We start from the raw sequence: 22,471 nt of genomic DNA on the forward strand, positions 1-22,471 counted from the left end.
ATAGTCACGTTAAAAACGTGAGTTTTTCAGTGTTTTTTAGCATTTTTGCATTAGCGTTTAGCCTCATTTTCTCGCGTTTATGTTTTTTTTTACCAACAAAAAATATTCTTTTTTGCTCAAAAAAAATCCAAAAACGCAGGTTTGCAGTGTTTTACCGCATTTTTCAGCATTAGAGCGTTTTTACAGCTAAAAACTGCTCTAGAAACCCACTAGTCCTGGGTTTTTTCCAGCCAAAAAACGTTGATTACAGTCTATGTGTGCATGGACACATAGGATAACATGCTGGGGGGGTTTACCAGCCAAAGAAAAAAACGTCAAAAACATCTAAAGCCAAAAACAGCCGCTGTAAAAACATCCCGTGTGTATGAGGACTTAAAGATAAATACCATTGAGTTGTGTTGTGTATTACTATATCTGTAGTACTACCCCCAGAGGAAACGCTGAATTGTTTTGTGATTTCTTTTCACACCTGAAGATGACGCACCTCGCTCACCCAGCACTTACCAACACACCTTGGGGTGTTTCAAAGAATTTATTAGGCCAAGCATAGCCTTAACCTCTTGCCGTCCGCCTGCTGTTTATAAACGTCAGGACGGTGGCAGTCCAAGGTCGGGTTGCCGTTCCTAAACGGCACCCGCCTTTTCTAGCTGTGCGCGCTCCCTAGGAGCGCGCACCACCGCGATCCGGTGTCCGCTGTGTCCTCCGGACACAGTGAAACACCGATCGTCGGACGGGACCTCTGTACGAGGTCCCGGTCATGTGATCACTGATTGGCGAATCAGTGATCACATGCAAAGTAGTGAGCAAGATGTCACTTGTGACATCATTGCTTACTACGTGTGAAATCTGTGAATGATCACAGAGGTCACATGGTACAAGGCTATTCACAACAGCCTTGTACCATGTGACAAGCTGTGACCAATCACAGCTCACTCAGTATTTCTCAATGACTGCAAGAATGCAGACAGAGAGAAAGAGAAATGATTGCTTTTACATCCTATATGGGTGTAAAAGCAATCAGTGTAAAAAAAAAAAAAAAAATCTTCATCACCCCCCACAAGTAGTACAGTGTCACCATGGTGACACTGTACTGCTAGGGTGACAGTATGTAAAAATAAAAAATAAAAATAAAAAATAATATAAAAAAAAAATAAAAATGTAAAAAAAATTATAATGTTTGGTTATAAACTAATTTGGATTTTTTTTTTTACTAAAAAAATAACGGAATAAATTTTGGCCAAGATTTAGGATGAAATATTATTTATTTGCAAAATTTTATAAAAAAAAAACTTTTTTTCAAAATTTTTGGACTTTTTCATTTACATAGTAAAAAAAATAAAAATCCCAGCGGTGAATAAATACCACCAAAATAAAGCTTTATCTGTCTCAAAAAAATGGTAAAAAATTCATATGGGTACAGTATTGCATGACCGCGCAATTGTCATTCAAAGTGTGATAGCGCTGAAAGCTGAAAATTGCCCTGGACAGGAAGGGGGTAAAAGTGTCCGGACAGGAAGTGGTTAATGAAAAAAAAATGATTAGCAAGTGTACTCCCACAAATAATTAATATAAAAATAATGTTACCCTAGGACACGGGTGTCAAATTGGCGGCCCTCCAGCTGTTGCCAAACTACAAGTCCCATGAAGATTAACAAACAAGAGATCCCTGTGCTCAAATCCATACAGCTAGTGCATGCATTTATCCATCAGGTGCTAAAGGGGTGTAACCACATTAACTCTAGAAATTCTGAAGGACCCTCTGCACACTGGTATATACCCTTTCAAGCAAACTATGCAACAAATAGGGATATTTGGTTCACACATATTGCAATACATGTTTAAGCTGGCCAACTGCGTCAAAGTAATCCCTCTATGGCCAGTCCTACTCTGCCCTGCCTACACAAGTGCTACTGTGGATACAATGCTAGCATAGGGGAAAAGACACAATGGGGAGAGCTACAAGGTTCAGGTCTGGGGAGACTGGATATAGTGAATACATGGTCTGGGGAGACCAGATATTGTGAATGCAGGGTCTGGGGAGACCAGATATAGTGAATGCAGGGTCTGGGGAGACTGGATATAATGAATGCAGGGTCTGGGGAGACCGGATATAGTGAATGCAGGGTCCGGGGAGAGCGGATATAGTGAATGCAGGGTCTGGGGAGACCGGATATAGTGAATGCAGGGTCCGGGGAGACCGGATATAGTAAATGCAGGGTCTGGGGAGACCGGATATAGTGAATGCAGGGTCCGGGGAGACCGGATATAGTGAATGCAGGATCTGGGGTTTAGTAGCACTTTAATGTTGCAGCAGAGAACTAGGAATGCACACCTGAGTGTGTTTCTAGTTCTCAGACAGCACTGGTAAACTGAAAAAGTTGTCATAGTTTTAATCAAGTCAGCTGACGCATACCGATGCTTCTAAATGTGATCTGGACATGAAAGCATCAATGGCCTCTAGTCACAATAGGGTAAGCCTATTACTGACACTACTTTACAGAGTGACAAAATGGTAGCTTAATGCCCAAGGCTTTTACTGAGCATTTGCAGGGCATTTACATAGTTACATAGTTAGTCTGGCTGAAAAAAGACATTAAAAAAAACATAAAAAAAAAGTTATAATCCTATACCCACAGTTGATCCAGAGGAAGGCAAAAAACCCAGCAAAACATGACCCAATTTATATGCGATGTCTATGAAGTGTGATTTGAGCCATACGTTTTCTATGGCTCAAATCGCATCCGCAGCAAAAAGGTGCAGAATCCTTTTTTTTACCCGCACCTGAATTGTATCGCATGAGTGTTCTCACCCATACGATGCAGTTTCTGCCAATCGCACTGTGTTTTGCAATCTGTTTCAGGGTGTAATTATATTTAACATTGACACCCGCACCAGATCACATGAACGCCATGCGATTGCCATGCAGTGAGGGAAATACACAGGGTTTGCGTTTCCCGCACTGCATCAGTGTGAACCCAGTCTAACCTCCGCATAAACCAAACACTGTGTTGGGATCTTATTGTGAACTCTAGGGTTTGTTCACTATTATACAACCTTCAGTTTAACTCTCCTGGCAATCCTTTGGCTGAATGACCCTCGAGGCTCCATGAGTTAATAACACTGGTAGCGTTAGCTGTGTATAGTCACGTTAAAAACGTGAGTTTTTCAGTGTTTTTTAGCATTTTTGCATTAGCGTTTAGCCTCATTTTCTCGCGTTTATGTTTTTTTTTACCAACAAAAAATATTCTTTTTTGCTCAAAAAAAATCCAAAAACGCAGGTTTGCAGTGTTTTACCGCATTTTTCAGCATTAGAGCGTTTTTACAGCTAAAAACTGCTCTAGAAACCCACTAGTCCTGGGTTTTTTCCAGCCAAAAAACGTTGATTACAGTCTATGTGTGCATGGACACATAGGATAACATGCTGGGGGGGTTTACCAGCCAAAGAAAAAAACGTCAAAAACATCTAAAGCCAAAAACAGCCGCTGTAAAAACATCCCGTGTGTATGAGGACTTAAAGATAAATACCATTGAGTTGTGTTGTGTATTACTATATCTGTAGTACTACCCCCAGAGGAAACGCTGAATTGTTTTGTGATTTCTTTTCACACCTGAAGATGACGCACCTCGCTCACCCAGCACTTACCAACACACCTTGGGGTGTTTCAAAGAATTTATTAGGCCAAGCATAGCCTTAACCTCTTGCCGTCCGCCTGCTGTTTATAAACGTCAGGACGGTGGCAGTCCAAGGTCGGGTTGCCGTTCCTAAACGGCACCCGCCTTTTCTAGCTGTGCGCGCTCCCTAGGAGCGCGCACCACCGCGATCCGGTGTCCGCTGTGTCCTCCGGACACAGTGAAACACCGATCGTCGGACGGGACCTCTGTACGAGGTCCCGGTCATGTGATCACTGATTGGCGAATCAGTGATCACATGCAAAGTAGTGAGCAAGATGTCACTTGTGACATCATTGCTTACTACGTGTGAAATCTGTGAATGATCACAGAGGTCACATGGTACAAGGCTATTCACAACAGCCTTGTACCATGTGACAAGCTGTGACCAATCACAGCTCACTCAGTATTTCTCAATGACTGCAAGAATGCAGACAGAGAGAAAGAGAAATGATTGCTTTTACATCCTATATGGGCGTAAAAGCAATCAGTGTAAAAAAAAAAAAAAAAATCTTCATCACCCCCCACAAGTAGTACAGTGTCACCATGGTGACACTGTACTGCTAGGGTGACAGTATGTAAAAATAAAAAATAAAAATAAAAAATAATATAAAAAAAAAATAAAAATGTAAAAAAAATTATAATGTTTGGTTATAAACTAATTTGGATTTTTTTTTTTACTAAAAAAATAACGGAATAAATTTTGGCCAAGATTTAGGATGAAATATTATTTATTTGCAAAATTTTATAAAAAAAAAACTTTTTTTCAAAATTTTTGGACTTTTTCATTTACATAGTAAAAAAAATAAAAATCCCAGCGGTGAATAAATACCACCAAAATAAAGCTTTATCTGTCTCAAAAAAATGGTAAAAAATTCATATGGGTACAGTATTGCATGACCGCGCAATTGTCATTCAAAGTGTGATAGCGCTGAAAGCTGAAAATTGCCCTGGACAGGAAGGGGGTAAAAGTGTCCGGACAGGAAGTGGTTAATGAAAAAAAAATGATTAGCAAGTGTACTCCCACAAATAATTAATATAAAAATAATGTTACCCTAGGACACGGGTGTCAAATTGGCGGCCCTCCAGCTGTTGCCAAACTACAAGTCCCATGAAGATTAACAAACAAGAGATCCCTGTGCTCAAATCCATACAGCTAGTGCATGCATTTATCCATCAGGTGCTAAAGGGGTGTAACCACATTAACTCTAGAAATTCTGAAGGACCCTCTGCACACTGGTATATACCCTTTCAAGCAAACTATGCAACAAATAGGGATATTTGGTTCACACATATTGCAATACATGTTTAAGCTGGCCAACTGCGTCAAAGTAATCCCTCTATGGCCAGTCCTACTCTGCCCTGCCTACACAAGTGCTACTGTGGATACAATGCTAGCATAGGGGAAAAGACACAATGGGGAGAGCTACAAGGTTCAGGTCTGGGGAGACTGGATATAGTGAATACATGGTCTGGGGAGACCAGATATAGTGAATGCAGGGTCTGGGGAGACCAGATATAGTGAATGCAGGGTCTGGGGAGACTGGATATAATGAATGCAGGGTCTGGGGAGACCGGATATAGTGAATGCAGGGTCCGGGGAGAGCGGATATAGTGAATGCAGGGTCTGGGGAGACCGGATATAGTGAATGCAGGGTCCGGGGAGACCGGATATAGTAAATGCAGGGTCTGGGGAGACCGGATATAGTGAATGCAGGGTCCGGGGAGACCGGATATAGTGAATGCAGGATCTGGGGTTTAGTAGCACTTTAATGTTGCAGCAGAGAACTAGGAATGCACACCTGAGTGTGTTTCTAGTTCTCAGACAGCACTGGTAAACTGAAAAAGTTGTCATAGTTTTAATCAAGTCAGCTGACGCATACCGATGCTTCTAAATGTGATCTGGACATGAAAGCATCAATGGCCTCTAGTCACAATAGGGTAAGCCTATTACTGACACTACTTTACAGAGTGACAAAATGGTAGCTTAATGCCCAAGGCTTTTACTGAGCATTTGCAGGGCATTTACCTTTGCAGGGCCCTCCAGCTGTTGCCAAACTACAAGTCCCATGAAGATTAACAGTCGCAATCATGATTCCCAAAGGAAGAGGCGTGATGGGACTTGTAGTTTCGCAGCAGCTGGAGGGCCACCAGTTTGTGTAAGGGACCGCCCTGCGGTACCACTAGCACTCCACTGATCAGGCGTCCCCAGCATACAGAGTCTAAGCCCCAGAGTACTTGTTCACCAGAGCCCCCGATGGTGGGGATGGGCTTGGAGCACCCCGGGACCAGGTCGTGACTACTGAGGATATCCGTCAGTGGTAGGGGTATTCGCCAGGGGCTCCCACGGGAGAGAGCCTGATATGAGGAGGTCTGGAGACCCCGTTGAGAGGGATGGATGGCTGAGTAAGTGCAAAGTCAGGCAGGCCGGGTTGTACAAAGCAGCGGGCAGAGAATAGTCGGGTCACACGCCAGGTCAGCAACAGCAGGTCAGGTCCAATAGGGGGCATCCAGGAGAGAGGTCAGGCAAGCAAGGGTCAGGGCAGGAGAAAACAGCAAGGTCAGGGCACAATCCGGGTCAGCAACTCACTATTCACAGGTTCACAGGATACAAAGAGACCAGAAGGCACTGAATGACAGCCCAGGGCCATTTAAATATCCCGCCCTGCGCTGTCATTGGTGCCAGGCGCGCGCCCGCGGTCTCTACCGCGCATGCGCAAACTCGATTGCCGCGGTCATCCAGGTCCCAGTGCCTGCGTCCCTGCACAGGGTTGTGCACTGCGCCTGAGCCGAGCCCAGCGCTGCGGCGATCCTCGACAGTTTGACACCCCTGATCTAGGAGATATGATTAAATACCTGCAGTATTCTATCTAAGAGTAATAGAACTGAACTGCATTTACCTAACAACAATATATAAAGACAGTCCTTGATTGCTTTAACAGTCCCAATTTTATCCCACTGGCCAGTGACTGATGAAAAAAAATGTTTCCGACCAAAGTTAGGGCCCTTGAAGAAGGCACAACAGTTCCCAGCAGACAGACAACAGAGGAACTTGTACAATGTTAGACCAAGGGCACCCTCTTCTGGGACACTGGATATGTGCTCTGAATCAGTAAAAGTCAAGCTCAAGTCAGACAGAGATAGAAATTGCTGTGATGTCACTTTCAGTTCTGCTGAGACAGTCCCTCCTTTCTTTCCTCGCAAGCAGTAGTAGTGCTCTCCAGTACAGTCTGATATTACCAGGCATTCAAATCCCATCTCACATGCTCCCAGGGAGAAGATTCTCCATCTATTTGCTTCTCTTAAGGTCTCATTTGATTGTGGTCAGCTATGGCAGGGATCCATTCAGCTGCAGTTAAGTCTTTTCCCCTCATACCTGCTTACTTCCAGACAGTCCTCTCCCCCTTCCTCCCCAGCCTGCATACCCTCCGCTACCACCTTGCCCTGTTGCATCAGCCAATTACTGCCTCCAGAGTCAACTCAGACCCAGCCAAAATGGCTGCCCCTGGACTGGATACACTCTATAGACGAGCATTGCAAAGTGACCTCCTTAAAGATGGCTGCTACACTTCTGCATTAATTAAAATCTATAGATTTGGCGCAATGTGATACCACTAAATTATATACAATGACAAAACAGTATTACTATGTACCAAGTACAATATATATCAAGATGTTGTGTCATCAATAAGTGAAGCCCAAAAGGAAAACCATCAGTCCCTGAAAATAATATGCAGGATAGTCCTTTTATGTATGGTGATCCTCCAATTGCTCATAAACACCCTCATGAGTGCTTCCTCCACCGACATGCATATATACTCTCACCTCCTGTATATGACCTATTACTTTAGGTCAAATAGTGTTTTTTTCCTTTACCCTGGGTCGGTATAGCCTCTTGCACTCTCCAGCCTCCAATCCCTGGAGTAATTCAATCCATGATATATGCATGATATATCCTTCAAATTTTAGGCAGAAAATACCATCATAGTGCATCAACTGTATCTGCCAATATTTATTAACAAATATGTATTACACTCACATAAAAAGTGCCCAACTGGAGCTCTACGGTAAAAAAGCCTTCTGTTCAATTAAGAACAAGCTTCCCTGGTCACTCACAAGATGGCGCCTCCAGGCATGCGGCTTCACGTCATTGACCCATATTTAGATTTTAATTGTACTGTATGTGGGAATGCATATAGTGTCAGCAGCAGTATACCATTTGGTGTGATATAATAAGCTGAAATTAATTGCGCTGAAGTACACTGTGCACACCTCTGCATTAATGACTCTTCAGTTTAACCCTGTCCACACTGCAGAAGAATAATACAGCAGTAACAAAGGAAGACAGTCTGCAACAATTATCAGCTACAGTCCAAGTTCAATATCAAAGATATATAAATTTTTTTCATACAGCTAGCATAGGAATGTAATTCTGTCTTGATATCAGCCTCCTGTCAAACTCTGCATAGCAACATTCAGGCAGGGGGAGAGAGGAGCAGCACTAAGAGCCAATCAGACTGCGTTGCATGCACATCTGCTGACTACAGACGAGCAAAGCTGATGACTTATCAGAGTGTTGCTGCTCCTTTGTGGTCTAATTAGGAGATTGTGGGCTTGGAGGTGATAATGTAATGCAGGGGTGTCAAACTTGTGGCCCTCCAGCTGTTGCGAATCTACAAGTCCCATCATGCCTCTGCCTTTGGGACTGTCAATAAGTTATAATTATAATAACTGTCAATCTTGCAATGCCTCATGGGACTTGTAGTTTGGTAACAGCTGGAGGGCCTCCAGTTTGACACCTGTGATGTAATGTAATGGTAGCTGTGTGCTGGGTTGCATGTCCTCCATGTGGTGGGTGAGAATGTCATGAATTTAACCCATGACTGCCCAGATATTGCTTGGTTTCCTAGACCCAGTAGGGTGCTGTGGGCATAATATAAATACATCCTTAGATCGCCTCAGTGTTGACAATACAATTCTTAAGGTTACAATAGAGAGAGCATAGGTGAGAGGATAGTTAAGTCAGAGAGCCTATACGTGTCCAGCATCCCATGCAAATTGCAAGTAGTCCCGATTTGTCCTGCATCTCCCACTTTTACCACCCCCCCAAGAGGATGCTAAAACAAATAGAGCTTTACAGATTACATCTTTGCTTCTGCTTGGTCCTCCAAACACTTCCCATTACCACCACACGAGAATCCCACCAAGACTATTAATATCTGAGGCCTACTTCTCAAGATCAGGGGCGGACTGACCATTTGGAAATGGCCCGAGGGCCCGGGGTCACTGCCCGAGGGCCCGGGGTCAGTAGGGGGCCCCATGAGATGCCCCTGGTACCTTTTTCATAGGCTTTTTTTTAGTTTGGGCAAGGCCCCATAAGTTGTCAGTCCGCCCCTGCTCAAGATGTACAACACTGGCAGAGCCAATGCTGACGTCTCCAAGCGTCACACCCCACTACTACTCTGGGGGCCTCTACTGGCTATCTAGGGGCCTACACTGCCAACGGTCCCTGAACCTACTCTTTCATTAACTATAGTGACACTTTGTGGCCAAACCAGGGTATTGCCACGGGCACTCTCGTACCCCTACCCTTCAACACCACTGTATTCCTTGAAGCAAACCTGTTAATCACTAAAAGAACTGAAATTGTACAAATGTTATACAGACCTCTGCCTGTGTCCCCTGCTGAGCGTTGTGGTTCCACCCAGGGGCGGACTGACAACTCATGGGGCCCTCGGGCAATAGTGGATCATGGGGCCCCTCTGTCCTTGCCCAAACTCAAAAAAGCCTATGAAAAAGGTACCAGGGGCATCTCATGGGGCCCCCTACTGACTCCGGGCCCTCGGGCAGTGCCCGAGTTTCCAAATGGTCAGTCCGCTTCCACCCCTTCTTCATCACTGAGTTCTGTATTGGTGTAAGAAGTTGAAGGATGGATCCACTGAGAAGTGACCCAGGTATCCAGCATTCAATGAGGCTTTTAATGCTTTTGTAGAGGCTGCAGTGCTGGAATGGGGGGAAGATAGGAAACGCAGATGAGCAAAGGTGAGCATAACAGCTCTTATATTACAGGGAACAGCTACTTCATGTTTTGCGCTACTGACAGGGTTGCTTTAACTCTAATCCACTCATGGATCAAAATTTGGATGGTTCAGCGGGGACTGGACGAATTTCAATCCATAGATGAATCTACCAGTTGACTTCTGTACAACTGCCCTAGTGGATTTTCCCTGCTTGATCAGTGCTGCAGGCTATAGCCTGCAATGCTGATCAGTGTATGTGTTCTGCTGTCAGAATACAATGACTCGAGCGTGTGGATGTGTTGATCGGGTCAGTTTTTCTTTTCGTTCACCCCGCTGGTTGATTGAAAAAATTGATCCATCTATGGGTTGCCTAACAAACCAAGCGTCCTCATCCTGGCTGTGCTGCCACGCAGAAGTGCATGAAAACCAAAAGTGGCTGGATAGGATTACAAACATTTGGAAGATAAAACTGTCCACATATTTATATTATAACTGTGTATTTAGCTGCTTTCCTGAATTTCAGCTTTAAAGTGGTTGTAAAAGCAGATATTTTTTATGTCATACTTACCTGCTGTGAGCAGTGGTTTTGCACAGAGCAGCCTGGATCCTCCTCTTCTCGTGTCCCCCACCAGCACTTCTGGCCCTTCTCTCCCGGCCAAGTGCCCCCACAGCAAGCAGCTTGCTATTGGGGCACCAAAGCAGGCTCACTCTTGAGCTGCTGCTCTGCGTGTCCATTCACACACAGATGTGGCTCAGCCCCGCCCCCTGCTCTCTCCTCATTGGCTCACTGGTTGTCTCATCCAATGAGCAGGGACAGACCTGGGACAGCTCAGGTTCTCCTGCACATTGCTGGATCGAGATGGGGCTCAGGTAAGTATTGAGGGGGCTGGGGGGAACTGTTGCACACACGAAGGTAAAAAATCTTGAGCCTTCACAACCACTTTAAATGTGTTTTCTAAAGTCAATGGCAGGGCTTGTTTAAGTGCACCACCAGAATGCACCTGCACTGCAACTCACCCTAGTGCAAATGAATGCATGTTGGGGGGAATATATCAAAACTGGAGCAGACAGTGTCTGGTGCAGCTGTGCATAGCAATCAATCAGCTTCCTTCTTCTGTTTGTTCAGTTAAACTTTGAAAAAGGAAGATAGAAGCTCATTGGTTTCTATGCACAACGACTCCAGATTCTGCTTGGTCCAGTTCCAATAAATTCACCTCAATGTGCGTTAACGCTGCGCTGAAAAGAAATGCAGCATGGTGTCTGGACCAGCTCATATTAAGCCCTGAAAAGTCTACAAGTGCTAAGAGTATTCCTCTATAGATGTAGAGAACAGGAAAGCAGATATGTGCTGCAGATTACCTCTCCTCATTTTTAACATCTTAAAGTGTTACTAAACCCACAACAGTACAATCAGTCTGTATATGCAGTAAAGCATGCTTGTTATACTCACTGTGGGACCTAAGGGGTTAATCCTCTGCATTGTGTAAAAGGGCTGTTTGATCCTGTCTTCTCTGATCCTCCTCTTCTTCTTCTGTATCTGCTGATAGTACAGAGCACTCTGCATATGCTCTGGTGTGTATTGCTAGAGAGAGTGCTTGTGAACAGCACAGGGTCAATTAGTGCTGTGCAGACAGAGGTTTAGGGGTTATGCAGCCTCATAGGACAGTCAGGGCAGAATGAAAACTACTCCTACAAGCTTTAGCCAGTGCTCAACAGGACACTGATAGAATTGACAAGACTGTGAATTCACTATTCACTGTACTGCTGAGAAAAGGTATTTAGCAGTTTATATTTACTAAAATAATTGCATTTCCATGTTCTGTATACTGTGGGAGACCAGATATAGTGAATGCAGGGTCCGGGGAGACCAGATATAGTGAATGCAGGGTCCGGGGAGACCAGATATAGTGAATGCAGGGTCTGGGGAGACCAGATATAGTGAATGCAGGGTCCAGGAAGACTGGATATAGTGAATGCAGGGTCCGGGGAGATCAACTATAGTGAATGCAGGGTCCAGGGAGACCGAATATAGTGAATGCAGGGTCCGGGGAGACCAGATATAGTGAATGCAGGGTCCGGGGAGACCAGATATAGTGAATGCAGGGTCCGGGGAGACCAGATATAGTGAATGCAGGGTCCAGGGAGACCGGATATAGTGAATGCAGGGTCCGGGGAGACCAGATATAGTGAATGCAGGGTCCAGGGAGACCGGATATAGTGAATGCAGGGTCCAGGGAGACCGGATATAGTGAATGCAGGGTCCGGGGTTTAGTAACACTTTAAATCCACATAGTCCCAAAAAGTTCTTGTAACTTCAACAAATCTATCAGGAGATTTTATAAAAAGTTGTTTTGTATAAACCAACTTGTCATTTTTGTTTTGTGGCCTTTTTAACATTTGCGACTCTATGGAGTTGATTTACTATTATGATGATTATTATTATACAAGATTTATATAGCGCCAACAGTTTGCGCAGCACTTCACAGCATGAAGGCGGACATTAGAGTTACAATACAATTTGGTACAAGAGGAAACAGAGGGCCCTGCTCGACAGAGCTTACAATCTAGGACTAAAGGCAAATAGGCTGCTCACTTGGCAAAGGAATTTGTGCAATGCAAAGAAATGTTCCCTTAGCCTAGTGAATGTGGTGAAAATTCACTTTAAATAGAATACCCAATCACATGTAAGGAAAAAAAAACAAACAAAAAAAACCCCAAATTTTGCATGTGCGGGATTGGATAATGGAAGTCAGCAGACCTTCACTTCATTTAACCTCCCTGGCGGTATTCCCGAGTGTAGCTCGAGGTAACATTTCAGTACCAAAAGCGGTAACCCCGAGCTACACTCGGGAATACCATGCAGCGTTGCTCAGGGAGTCCCTGCAGCACTTACCTTGTCCTTCGCTCCCGCGATGCGTCCCCTGCAGCGTCCCCGGCCATCTCCTCCGGCTGATGCCGGCATCCGGCTTCCGTGTTCTGGTCCCTGTGACGTCGGGACGTACGGGCGCCGGAACCAGTGGCAATTTTGAAAATTTAAAAAAAATGACATTTTTTTTAAAACGATTATTTCATAGCAAAACATTCCTGTATCAAAGCATTTCACATACATTTTGTCCCGAGTGCTTTGTCCTGTGCCCTGCCTGCATTTTGACTGTTCTTTCTGCCTGGAAACTTAGAAAAGTCCACAGCGTCCAAAAAGCGTCCCTTTAGGTCAAAAGCGGTTTTAGACCAGCTAGAGAACAGCGATAGTAAATCAGAACCACTTGCAGAATTGAGTGATAATGATTTGTGGGGAAATTCGTCATCAGACACTGAAAATGATTCTGCGACTTTGCTTAGCGATGTGGGAACTTGGCGCTATATTTCAAATTTCAGTGTTTTTGGTTTAATTATATTATTGAATTAAATTTATTATTATATTATTATTTTTTATGAGTATTTATTAAGTAATTACTAAGAATTGCAAGCCTTCAATACATAATACCAAATTTCCATGCAAAAAAATGGTACCGCTTTTGGTACAAAATTCCTGACATAATCATACCGCCAGGGAGGTTAAAAGGTAGATTCCCTTGCAAAGTACAAATTCACTTGCATAGAGAACAGCCTATTTGCCGTTAGTAAATCACCCCCTATGCTATATATCAGAACACATGCACGTGTTTTTTTATAGCTCATTCTGTAGGCATGCCTTGTGCAGGAATTCTTAGCACTGTCCAACATGATCACGCCCTGCTCTTGATCCCTGTCTCGGAGACCCCAGAGTGAGGGAGGCAGGTGTCCATATGTCCTCAGGCATCCAGGATTTGTCCCTTAAAATAGCCAGACCCTTGTCTACCCATTGGAAGTCGAGGGATGCTGCACTGGACTTACAGAGTGCATGGTTGTCGAATAATTCCCTGAAGTAACCCAACCACGGTAGTACTGCAAATGAGGACTAGCATCTGTTCTTCCCTGCCGATTTTGTCTCTCCGTTCTGCCATCTTGAAACCCCCCCCCCCCCACCACCTCCCACCTTCTGTAGGTGCCATGTTTGGTCTGATTGATGTAATGTATATTTGCATTACTTTTAGCAGGCTGTAAATCACGTTGTACCCTTCAACCTCTTACAACTGTGCTTTACTCACTTTGTATATTGAGGCCGGTCTATTGCTGAGTTGACCGTTTTCATAAGGAATTAAACAAGAACATTTAAAATTTACCATTAAAAACCCAGTAAATGTATTTTTACATAGAACTAGCATTCTTGAAGGTTTTGACATCAGCAGGGGGGGACTGACCATTTGGAAACTCGGGCACTGCCGAGGGCCCGGGGTCAGTAGGGGGCCCCATGAGATGCCCCTGGTACCTTTTTCATAGGCTTTTTTGAGTTTGGGCAAGGACACAGGGGCCCCATGATCCCCTATTGCCCGGGGGCCCCATGAGTTGTCAGTCCACCCCTGGACATCAGCCTCCGGTTTTCCTTGTACAGTGGTACTAGAAGAGGGATGAATACATTAACCCCCCATGAATATAAATGGCATACATTACAGTTGTGTCCAAAATTATTCAACCCCCAATGCTGTAAAGGGGTTTAGGGACTATAGTGTACATTTGGAATTGTATTCAGAATCAAATCCTACAAGGACGTTGTAACTACCCAAATGCAACTAAAATGACATCAATTGTTTATGTAATACAGTAGTAAATGGTTCTTATGTGGTTTCTTCATTGCCACAATTATTCAACCCCTTAAAGACTACCACTCTGAAGAACAGAGGTTCATACAGGTGCTTTCCATCAGGTATTGAAAACACCTGTGGATGTCACCGAGCAGCAATCAAGCATAATAAGCACCAATTAGGCAGCTTTAAAATGACTGTGATACTCAGCTCCTTCTAGACATTTACTGGTGTGGTTACAAACATGGTGAAGGCAAGAGAATGGTCCAGGAAGACAAGAGAAGAGGTGATTTCTCTTCACAGGAAGGGCAATGGCTATAAGAAGATTGCAAAGATGTTAAACATACCAAGAGACACCTTAGGAAGCATCATTCGCAAATTCAAGGCAAAGGGCACTGTTGAAACGCTACCTGGTCGTGGCAGAAAGAAGATGCTGACTTCGACTGCTGTGCGCTACCTGAAGCGTAGAGTGGAGAGAAGTCCCCGTGTGACTGCTGAGGAACTGAGAAAAGATTTGTCAGATGTGGGTACAGAAGTTTCAGCCCAGACAATAAGACGCACACTGCGTAATGAAGGCCTCCGTGCCAGAACTCCCAGGCGTACCCCCTTGCTGTCTCCAAAGAATAAGAAGAGTCGACTGCAGTATGCCAAAAGCCATGTGGACAAACCACAAAAGTTGTGGGATAGTGTTCTGTGGACTGATGAAACAAAATTAGAACTGTTTGGGCCCATGGATCAACGCTATGTTTGGAGGAGGAAGAACAAGGCCTATGATGAAAAGAACACCTTGCCTACTGTGAAGCATGGTGGAGGGTCAATCATGCTTTGGGGCTGTTTTGCTTCTGCAGGTACAGGGAAGCTTCAGCGTGTGCAAGGTACCATGAATTCTCTTCAGTACCAGGAGATATTGGATGGAAACGTGATGCAGTCCGTCACACACCTGAGGCTTGGGAGACGTTGGACCTTTCAACAGGACAATGATCCCAAGCATACCTCCAAGTCCACTAGAGCATGGTTGCAGAGGAAAGGCTGGAACATTTTGGAGTGGCCATCGCAGTCACCAGACTTAAATCCGATTGAGAACCTCTGGTGGGACTTAAAGAAAGCAGTTGCAGTGCGCAAGCCTAAGAATGTGACTGAACTGGAGGCCTTTGCCCATGAAGAATGGGCGAAGATACCCGTAGATCGCTGCAAGACACTTGTGTCAAGCTATGCTTCACGTTTAAAAGCTGTTATAACTGTAAAAGGATGCTGTACTAAGTACTAAGATTGAATGTCACTTGGGGGTTGAATAAAACTGATAATGCTGTGAGCACAGAAAAGACATTTGTGGTTATTTCATTATAACTGTTATGTTATATTTGTCTGACCTACAAGTGCCTCTTTAATGTAAATGTAAGCAAGATGACTGAATGATCAAAAGCAATGTCAAACTGGCCAAAACACTCAATTTCAGTGGGGGTTGAATAATTTTGGACACAACTGTATATATAATCAATCCCCAACTTGTTCATATAACAATGGCTTGTGATATTCAGTGCTAAACCCCCAAAACCTAATCCTTTGCCAACATCAATCAAATCCCACACACACTGTATGCTCTGTAGTGCAGGCAGGGCTGTGGATAAGGGGGTACCACCAGTCCTCCTGTATGGGGTCCAGGCCAGCAGGGGGGCCCAGGCAGCTGGGTGAATTGGATGTGGGCAGGGAGGGTGATCGGCACAGTGGGGGGGCAATTACTGGAACTGATCCCTTGCATGGCTCTCTCTGCAGCAGCTGAAAGTTGGCTTCTTCTCCTCTCCCTCCCGCTGGCTTTCAGCCGCTGCAGGGAGAGACATAGAGAGGATCATTTCCAGTAATTGCTTCCCTGCTGCATCCTTTGCACCATATGTTTCCCCCTGCTGCCCTGGCCCCCCTGTGTGTCTCCACCTCCATAGTGCTGCCGCTTTTCCCTCCTTTCCTTGCCACTGGCAGCTGCAAGCACACAATAGGATTTTTCAGGATGGAGAGTGGGGGAAGGGTCTGGTAAATGTATCACATTTCCCAGCCCCTTCCATTTCTAAATGAACACAATGAGTGAGCGTTACCAATCACTCACTGCATTAATTCATAACTGAATCATAGTAAACTGTGTTTTCATTGGGGGGCCCCATCAGGTTGGCTTTAGGGGCCCTGTGGTTCCTAACAGCAGCCCTGAGTGCAGGGGTGTCAAACTCAATTTCATGGTGGGCCGCATCAGCAATATGGTTGCCTTCAAAGAGCGAATTGTACCTTTAAGACTAGATGTTCCAAAAACTCCACCCTCCACTACATCACAGTACACCCCCCCCTTACCTACTATTACTGGGAAGAAGTTGGAGGAGGAGCTGGGAAGCAGAAGGTGCAGGGTCTGGAAGAGGACCAGAGTGCTGGTGTCTTCTGCATGCCTAGACCAGGGGAGATAGAGACGAAGGGGTGATGTGGCTGCACAGAGAATCGCAGGATCTCTAGGAGGATTAGTGTCCTCCTCTCTGCTGCCAACTGCTGAGACTAGGAGTGGGGGGTTGCAGAGGTGAGCCTCTCGCGAGTGCATGGAAATGTTCAGGATTTGGTGGAGGAGTTCTGTCTTCCTCCCTTCTGCCGACTGCTGAGACTAGGAGTAGGGGGTTGCAGAGGTGAGCCTCTCGCGGGTGCATGGAAAAGTTCAGGATTTGGTGGAGGAGTTCTGTCCTCCTCCCTTCTGCCGACTGCTGAGACCAGGAGTGGGGGGTTGCAGAGGTGAGCCTCTTGCGGGTGCATGGAGAAGTGCAAGATTTGGTGGAGGAGTTCTGTCCTCCTCCCTTCTGTCAAGTGCTGAGACCAGGGGTGGGGGGTTGAAAAGGTGAGCCTCTCGCGGGTGCATGGAGGAGTGCAGGATTTGGCAGAGGAGTTCTGTCCTCCTCCCTTCTGCCGACTGCTAAGACAAGGTGGAAACGAGGAGGGTGCCACAGCTGCAGGGGAGGTCTGAAGGCCACATGAAATGGCCTAGAGGGCCGGATTGAGCCCTCGGGCTTTGTGTTTGACACCTGTGCTGTTGTGTGTCCAAAAAGTCCATCGTGATCATATATTTAATAGTTCATGTGAAAAATATTAGATGACATTAAATGACATGGCTCCACCACCAATATGAATGGACCTTCATCTGACTCCTGGACCTCTATAAATTATTATACAGGTCACAGCACACTTTTATAAGTCATCCCCTAGTATATCCACCCATCCATCCAACGACTCCCCCAGATGATGTTGTGACAGTTTCTCTTGAATGGCAGCAGCAGGACCCCTTTAAATCAGCAGCATCATTCTGCCTGTTCTTTAGTTAGCTCATAAAGGGAAGAAGAGGCCTTCCATAGTGTAGTAATCTTTTTTATTATTATTATTATTATTATTAAAACATCAAAAAAAAGTAGCAACAATGCACTCAGGGTATATTTTTCTGAATCACAAACCTGTTACCAGCAGCAAAAAGAATGACTTTGGGCTATTGACTCCAGACCCCAGTTGATGTCACTTGGCTCCGCCCTACGTGTTACGTAGCCACCCTGATGAAGCCATGTGGGATAGGGGCATAATGATCACAAATTCCATTATTATATTTCACTATTATTAAATATATGATCATGGTGGACTTTTTGAAAAAAAAAAAACTATGAAAATGCTAGAGTGGCAAATGCTTCAGTGGAAGTGCCAAAAAATAGAGGGCAACTGAGCATGTGCAGAGCAGCGTGAGACACTGTACTACAAGATTTTAAACAGTATAGGCACTTATTTGTAATGTTTTACTTGGTTATACCTATAAGAAGGGAGGAACCTGAAGTCATCTAGCAGGACTTAATTTTCTGATTAAAGTTCCAGGTTAAGTAGTTAAAGTCCTGGAGATGTGGGGTAACAGTCCTGCAGGACTCTGTATGGTCTTTTGTCAGTACATCATTGGTCTGTACCAGGGGCGGACTGACAACTCATGGGGCACCCGGGCAATGGGGGATCATGGGGCCCCTGTGTCCTTGCCCAAACTCAAAAAAGCCTATGAAAAAGGTACCAGGGGCATCGCATGGGACCCCCTACTGACCCCGGGCCCTCGGGCAGTGCACGAGTTTCCAAATGGTCAGTCCGCCCCTGGTCTGTACACTGGAGTATCAAGACCTTCATAAATAAAGGAGGCATGTATTGTATGGGAAACATGTTTTCAAGACCATGACTGCTTTTGCAAAAGAAAATAATGTGAAATCATTTTATGACACTAATCATTATTAGAATGTTATGATTGTAGTACAAATGGATGAAGTACTGACTGACTGTTCTTCTCACAGGCATAGGGGAAGAAAGATTAGCGAGACATGTGGTCAGTAAAGTATCTGAACCCACAGTAAGTATTTTCTTTTCATCATATGTGCTCTGTCCTTGACTGTACCTGAATTGCTTCTCCTTTAAATTACACAAAGCCTTTGTTGCTTTTGATGGTAACAAAAATATACTGGTATTCAAAATCCTAGGACAATTGCACATTTTGGATTTTAGGGTAGACGCGTGCGGTTCGTTTCGCTCCGAGTCGAAATTCAGACAAAATTTTAATTATTCGGAGATTCAGATGTATCCAAATTTCCAAACTACAACAATAACGGATTTAAACAAATCCAAAATAACGAAACAAAATTTCATCTGAAATTCAAATTGTATTCAAATCAAATTTGAAAATGTAATTGAATTTGAAAACAAATTCTAAGTATAAACATATTGCTGACTATTGCTGATTTGCTTCAAAGACTATGCATATTAGAGTTAGACTGTATCCGTCTTCTAAAATACAAATTTTGAAAAGAAAAGAATGAAACAGAATAGAATAGAATAAAAGATAGAATAGAAAATAAAGGAAAAGAACAGAAAAAATAGATTTGAAAAGAATGGAATAGAATAGAACAGAATAAAATAGAAAAAATAAAGCCATCTTCCGAAATTCGAATTTTGAAAGGAATAAAATAAAGCAGACTAGAATAGAAATGAATAGAAAAAAATAGAAAAGAATGGAGACAAATAGAACAGAAGAGAAAAGAATAGAATAGAAAAAAATAGCATAGAAAGGAATAGATTAGAAATGAATAGAAAAGGAAAAGAAAAGACAGCTGAGGCCGCGAATGGCGGCGCAGGTAAGGCACATGCACGCTCCTTACCTGGAACTGTAAAATCACACACACATATATATATATATATATATACATATACGTGGTTTTGTGCACCCGTGCTGCCCTGTAGCAGTATTTCTGCTATAGGGTGGCGTGGAACTGGTTAAAGTATAAGTGACCTCTCATCTTGTAAAACAACCCATTCAGTTTAAAATAGAAATGAAAGTAAAAAAAATTGTGTATAGATATAAAAAAAAATTATAAATATCTGTTTTCCCCTTTTTTAAGGTGATTGTATACCCTCTGTTCTCAGCTGCATACGGAGTTTAGAGAGGTGGGGGAGGAGAAACAGCAGCACTCTTGTCTTTCCAGTGAATGGCTGTGCATGGAGGGCATGTCAGGACAAGGCTGATTATTGAAGGAGAGCAGGCTGAGTTCCCCGCACAGCTAAACAACTGACCATGCTGTGCTTTCATGCTTAGTGTGGTCAGTTTTTTTTAAAAGAGAAAAACAAAGGAAATGGTGGGAACCAGGGATTTCACACAAACAAAGCAATAAAAAGAGAACAGGAGACTTTTTCATACAAGTACATGGTACAGCAGGCACATACTGGGAATATGAAATGTTGGGTTTGGATATTCTTTAGTGCTTTCCTCTGACTCTGGGATTTATTTTACCTGATCTCCCTTGTTAATGGTATATTATTTGTTTCTACAGCAAGCAACTGTAAAAGAGAAGTTCAGCCCCCTGAAGCAGAGGTCTCCCCCCGCCGGCCGCCCCCATCTGTCCCTAGAGGAAATCAAAGACGCAGATCGAGCGGTGAGAATTTCCTCTCATTCATTGCAAGGAGGGGAAAGGGATGTTAGGCTGAAGTAGCAGAGATTGGGGTCATCCCTCCAGCTCACATCCTGTGTTATGTTAGAAGGTGAAATTCACTTCCCGCACAAAAGAAGACCAGGCACGTCACATGGCGGTGGAAATGGAAAAGTGATTTGTCGCTAATATCAACTAAATAGTTCTGAGCTTTCCATTTCTAAACTCTGCTATGCAACAGGAATCTATTTGACTATAATGGGGAAGCATCTCCATCCTTCTGTCCATCAGAGTTACAGAACACCTGTATGGAGAATAATCTGGGAGCAGTCATTTTTCATCTAGACGTCTGGCTGTATCTTGGATTTCTCATCATCAGGGGCGGACTGACAATTCATTGGGCCCCTGGGCAATAGGGGATCATGGGGCCCCTGTGTCCTTGCCCAAACTCAAAAAAGCCTATGAAAAAGGTACCAGGGGCATCTCATGGGGCCTCCTACTGACCCCCTGGGCAATAGGGGATCATGGGGCCCCTGTGTCCTTGCCCAAACCCAAAAAGCCTATAAAAAAGGTACCAGGGGCATCTCATGGGGCCCCCTACTGACCCCGGGCCCTCGGGCAGTGCCCGAGTTTCCAAATGGTCAGTCCGCCCCTGGTACCAAGATGAATGAACACCCATGAGCACCCTGCTCATCATTGACCTGGTTCAGGAATGCAGACTGAAGTCAGAACTGCTGATCTGCATCAGTGCCTCAGAAAGTGCCTAGAGTGGCTGTAAACCTCAGACAAGAAATATGAACAAAGCATATCCCTCTATAGTGTGTACCTATAGTGTGCCTCAATTGAGAGCACTAAGTGTCATTTCTGTCTGCTGCAATCAGCATGAGTCACTTCTGGCAAGTTTTCTTGACACCAAGAGAAAAAAGGTGACATTGGAGGGAGCTCCGGCACACAGCCTGTGATTTTCAGCCTCAGCTCTGTTCCTGTGTGCTGTGTGCAGGTGGGGAGGTGTCCCTTCCCTCAAATCTGATAACTGTCCATATTCCCATTTATCCTGGGATAAACTCTCAGTGGTACCGGATGCTGCAACGACCACCACTTGGACACTGGAGCATGCACGACACTGCGTAAATATTTGCCAGCACAGCATGGATCTTCACAAACAAGTTACATAGTTTGTCTGGCTGAAAAATGACAAAAGTTCATCCAGTTCAACCATAAAAAAAAAAGTTATAATCCTACACCCACAGTTGATCCAGAGGAAGGCAAAAAAAACCAGCAATGCATGATCCAATTTGCTCCTGCTGGGAAAAAAATCCTTCCCAATCCCTTTGAGAGGCAATCGGATATTCCCTGGATCAACTTTACCTATAAATGTTAGTATCCAGTTATATTCTGTGTATCTAAGAATCCAGGACTTTTTATAAGCAATCCACTGAGCTGGCCAGAACCAACTCTTGAGGGAGTCTATTCCACATTTTCACAGCTCTCACTGTGAAGAAACCTTTCCGTGTTTGGAGATTAAATCTCTTTTCCTCCAGATGTAAAGTGTGCCCCCTTGTCCTCTGTGATGACCTCAGGGTGAATAGCTCTACACCGAATTCACTATATGAACCACTGATGTATTTATACATGGAGATGATATCCCCCCTTTATGTATTATACGTGGAGATCATATCCCCCCTTATGTATTATACATGGAGATCATATCCCCCCCTTATGTATTATACATGGAGATCATATCCCCCCTTATGTATTATACATGGAGATCATATCCCCCCTTATGTATTATACATGGAGATCATATCCCCCCTTATGTATTATACATGGTGATCATATCCCCCCTTATGTATTATACATGGAGATCATATCCCCCCTTATGTATTATACATGGAGATCATATCCCCCCTTATGTATTATACATGGCGATCATATCCCCCCTTATGTATTATACATGGAGATCATACCCCCCTTATGTATTATACATGGTGATCATATCCCCCCTAATGTATTATACATAAAGATCATATCCGCCCTTATGTATTATACATGGAGAACATATCCCCCCTTATGTATTATACATGGAGATCATATCCCCCCTTATGTATTATACATGGTGATCATATCCTCCCTTATGTATTATACATGGAGATCATATCCCCCCTTATGT

The 22,471-nt window shown here is 44.1% G+C and overlaps 1 protein-coding gene across 1 annotated transcript in view; it reads left to right on the top strand.

Annotated features, from left to right (window-relative positions):
- The window catches only part of PRX (periaxin), a 72,605-nt gene that overhangs the window by 30,251 nt on the left and 19,883 nt on the right, over window positions 1-22,471 (top strand). Inside the window, exons 2-3 of the mRNA XM_089654184.1 lie at window positions 18,679-18,734; window positions 20,206-20,307. The gene's annotated coding sequence lies outside the window, so the exon portion shown is untranslated. The remainder of the gene's footprint in view (window positions 1-18,678; window positions 18,735-20,205; window positions 20,308-22,471) is intronic.

The sequence above is a fragment of the Staurois parvus genome, unplaced genomic scaffold (assembly GCF_062004578.1).
Source record: "Staurois parvus isolate SC_StPar_1 unplaced genomic scaffold, SC_StPar_1.0 ptg000746l, whole genome shotgun sequence".
In the NCBI taxonomy this organism is placed as follows: domain Eukaryota; kingdom Metazoa; phylum Chordata; class Amphibia; order Anura; family Ranidae; genus Staurois; species Staurois parvus.